This window comes from Physeter macrocephalus, chromosome 20 (assembly GCF_002837175.3).
Source record: "Physeter macrocephalus isolate SW-GA chromosome 20, ASM283717v5, whole genome shotgun sequence".
In the NCBI taxonomy this organism is placed as follows: domain Eukaryota; kingdom Metazoa; phylum Chordata; class Mammalia; order Artiodactyla; family Physeteridae; genus Physeter; species Physeter macrocephalus.
In genome coordinates, this window is record NC_041233.1 from 33111577 (window position 1) to 33116344 (window position 4768).

A 4768-nucleotide genomic window follows, 5' to 3' on the forward strand; every position below is an offset into this window, starting at 1 on the left:
AAAAACTAAAACTAGAATTACCATATGATCCAGCAATCCCACTGCTGGGCATATACCCAGAGAAAACCATAATTCAAAAAGACACATGCACCCCTATGTTCACTGCAGCACTATTTACAATAGCATGGTCATGGAAACAACCTAAATGCCCATCGACAGGCAAATGGATAGAGAAGATGTGGTACATATGTACAATGGAATATTACTCAGCCATAAAAAAAAACAAAATTGAGTCATTTGTTGAGACATGGATGGATCTAAAGACTGTCATACAGAGTGAAGTATGTCAGAAAGAGAAATCAAATATCGTATATTAATGCATGTGTGTGGAACCTAGAAAAATGGTACACATGAACTGGTTTGTAGGGCAGAAGTTGAGACACAGATGTAGAGAACAAATGTATGGACACCAAGGAGGGAAAACCACGGTGGGGTCGGATGGTCGTGTGCTGAACTGGGCAATTGGGATTTACATGTATACACTGATGTGTATAAAACTAATGACTAATAAGAACCTGCAGTATAAACAAACAAACAAAAAACACAACTAATACTAAACTTTCTTTGGTTTATTTGTATGGAAATATGTTAATATAAACGTTTCAGACATTACATGAAATTTCTAAAAATCTTATACGTTCTGGTATAATGTTATAAGTCATAATTCTAGTTATTACTTTAAACTGTATATCTCAGAAATAACTAAATTTCCTTGTCAATTGCACTATTATGAATTTTCATCAAATCTTTAACTGTGGTCATTTTTAAGGCTTTTGTCATTTACAGACAGTTCTGGGTGTACTCTGAGGGAAAACCACGGTGGGGTCGGATGGTCGTGTGCTGAACTGGGCAATTGGGATTTACATGTATACACTGATGTGTATAAAACTAATGACTAATAAGAACCTGCAGTATAAACAAACAAACAAAAAAAACAACTAATACTAAACTTTCTTTGGTTTATTTGTATGGAAATATGTTAATATAAACGTTTCAGACATTACATGAAATTTCTAAAAATCTTATACGTTCTGGTATAATGTTATAAGTCATAATTCTAGTTATTACTTTAAACTGTATATCTCAGAAATAACTAAATTTCCTTGTCAATTGCACTATTATGAATTTTCATCAAATCTTTAACTGTGGTCATTTTTAAGGCTTTTGTCATTTACAGACAGTTCTGGGTGTACTCTGACAGTTCTGGATGTACTCTTTCATACTTTTGCAAAAATGTTCCTATAAAAGGGTTTCATCTTCAAGGAATTCATGGAAAAGACTCTGACAAGTACAGGTTTATATTATGACATAGAAAAAAATATATATGTATATGTGTCATCTTGGGCATGTTACTTAACTTCTTGTCTCATATATAAAATGGGATAGTAGTAGTATTGTTGGGAAATTATGTGAGATAGCGTATGTAATCTAGAGCACTTAGAATGGTATATGGTTCAACCAAAGACTATATGTGTGTTTGCTTTCTTCATGGTATTTTATTGTGTATATGCAATATAATTAATTTAGCTAGTTTCCCATTGATCAATGTATAGCATTTTCAATTCCTCTGCTATTCCAATGTTGTTGTCAATATCCTTACATATCCATTACCATTGGCAAAAAAAAAAAAAGAGAAGTCTAATTCAGTCAATTCAGAATTTTGATTTCACAATTAGTTTTGCTTCATAGTTTTTCACATTGTACTAAAAAGAATTTATGGTTCTAGTTGCCATGTCTTAAAAATATACATAAATTTAAATAATATTAAATGGAAAATGAAAATTGTTTTAAATATATTAACACCAAAGAAAACCTAATATATAACCAAAAATAATTGTATTAACAGTGATTAATTCTTTAATATGGGAGTTCACCTTCTACAGACTTTTCAATATTTTACGTGTTTTCCACAATAAACATTCTTTAAAGTACACGTTCACATCAATCTTGGAGAGAGTGCAGGGGAATGGAAAAAATTTTGGCATTTGTCAGGTCAACGTGGACCACTTACTTATGACCTGGTCAGCCACTTACTGGCTAGATGACCCCTCTGAACCTTACTTGCAACATCACAGGGGTTCTGTGAAGACTAAAAGATATGAGAGCAAATAGAAACTTCTCTAGTGAATAGTAGGTACTCATTGAATAATACCCTCCCCTCTAAAATGGAAGTGAGCAAGGCACCACCCAGGGGCATCTCCAGTGGTCAGCCTCCTTCCACCTGGCCAGGTGAACATTCTCCTACTCCACTCCACTGGGGCCATCTCCTTGAAGGCTGTGCTTCAGAAGGTTTAAGAATAAAGAGCAATTACAGAACAGATACTGGGCAATCAGTTAATTAGCATTTCAGAGACAAGGCAACAGAGAACTCAAATCCCACAGCATAAATGAACAGCAGGTTGTGTCAAAAGGATGCAACTCATAAAATGCTCCACTCAGAGCCTAAGGAAGCCTCCCCACCCCACTGGTCTGCTCTTCTGCTCTCTTCTTCCGTCTTGCTAAAGCCTTTAATATCCTCTCCCTCCCCTTCACCTTCTCTAATACTGTGCTGTCTCTTTTCCCTCTTGCCCATATTCCCACTTTCCAGTTTTTTTCCGTATTCCCCCATTTTCTCTCCCCTTGATTAACTAAGCAGCTGGGGGTTATATTCTTTATTTTAATACCAAAGGAATGGAGCCTTTGATTTTGATACTCAAAAATATTTCATTGAGGCTTTTAGTTTAACAGATGTATGTAACATGAAAGAGGTATTTTATTCGAGTCAGTGAAGGAAAGTCTCCCCAGTGTGTTAGTGTTGATCCTGGATATTTTGTGCCTGCCAATTTGCTCTGTGAGCTTGATTTCCAGATATGTGAGCAAAAAGCCCAGGCCCTGAGACTATTCTTGGGATTCCCCAAAGGACTAACCCAGGAGACACAGAAAGGATTAGCCCCCCACTTCTGGAAGAGTCTGTCACAACTCTTGTCACAGTTTAAGAGGCTTTAGTCAGGGTAACAGATGTCTCCTCAGACCCTACCAGCCTGGCTGGGGGCCATGGGAGGTGGGAATGATAGGTAAGTTGTCTGTGAAACTACCTGCCTTTGGGACTAGAGTGTGATCATCAAAGGCAGCAGGTTAGCATGGGACAGAGCCTGGGAGCCTTGTAACTCGGTTAAATCTGAGGGGATCAGAAACACACTGTTTCAATTATCTGCATAAACAACTACCCCAAACTTAGTGAACTAAAGCAAAAGCCTTTCTTTGTTTCATTTCATATAATCTGTGGGTTGACCAGGGCTCAGCTGGATGGTTCTCTTGCTATCCTCACCTGGGGTCTTTCATGAGGCTGCAGTCAGATGGTGCCTAGGGCTGGGCCTTCCAAGATGCTTCTCCTACACATCTGGCTGGAAGGCTGGGATGTCTCTCACCCTCCACGTGGTCCTTCCACATGGGCTTCTTTACATGGCAGCTGGATCCTGAGAGTGACTGTTCCAAGAGGACAAGTCCCAGTGTCTGATTGCATCACACTTGTTAATGCTCCACTGACCAAAGCAAGAGAAACGGTCAAGCCCAGAAAGCAGAAAGGACGAAGACTGGGAAGCGGGGTTCACTGAGAGCCACAAAATAAACAATCTATAATATCTACACTCAGTAAACTGCTTTTGTGCTCTCAATATTTTATCCACTGGGTTCTATTCTCTTCTCTATTAGTATCTTATCTAGTTTTTGTGAACGTCCCTACTTCTCTCTGCTGAACCAAATGACAAATAGGGCTTTATTCTCCACTTCTGTTGAAGATTTGAAAGTGAAAGTAGTGCTCACTGCCCTGGTCTCCTACCCCAAACACACACACATATGTGCGCGTGCACACACACACACACACACACATACACCGGCACGCATGTCACGATGATGGCAGTAGGAATTAGTTGGACAAACACCTAGTAAAAGCTGAGTCCCTGGGGAAGCAGTCAAAACCACGTGTTCAACAATTGATACCTGAGTCTACCCCCAGAACAATCTCAGCAGAATCTTTTCAGTGCCTTGAGTTTGCTTTTCTTTTTGAGGAAAGCTGTTGCCTCACATGATGAGCATTGTCACCGGTTACAACAGAACTAATGTGGTTCAAAAACTTTCAAGACAATAGCTGGAGTCCAATTACTATCTGATGCTGTTTTCATCTTAATGTCATTAGGTCTCAAAAAAAATATTCACATGAGAATTGAACAAAGCCTCTCTATTGGCATAATAACATAGTAAGTAACCCACTGCAGTTTCTGAGGACTTAAAACTGGCAACTAAGTCAATCTCTGTGTTAATGGGAAACTCGATTGAAATGGAAATTTCATGTACCTCTCCACTTGTCGCCAATGTTAGGAGAGTTCTGCAGGCATCTCTGCTGCATTTTCCACCTTCTATTTCCTTTGTGTGTAGGAAAAATTCACTCACACACACACACACACACACACACGCACGCACGCACGCACAAATACATTTAAACTAAAATAAGTACTGATATAGGCTCAGCCAAATGCAAGCAGGACGTTTGCAATCCAAATAACAAAGGATTCCAGGACCCTAATCCGGCAGCAATCTAATCAGCTCCACTTTCAAATATATAGGAAATAGAAAACACAATGGACCATACTGCATGTTCTTTTTTTTTTTTTTAAACATCTTTATTGGAGTATAATTGCTTTACAATGGTGTGTTAGTTTCTGCTTTATAACAAAGTGAATCAGTTATACATATACATATATCCCCATATCTCTTCCCTCTTGCATCTCCC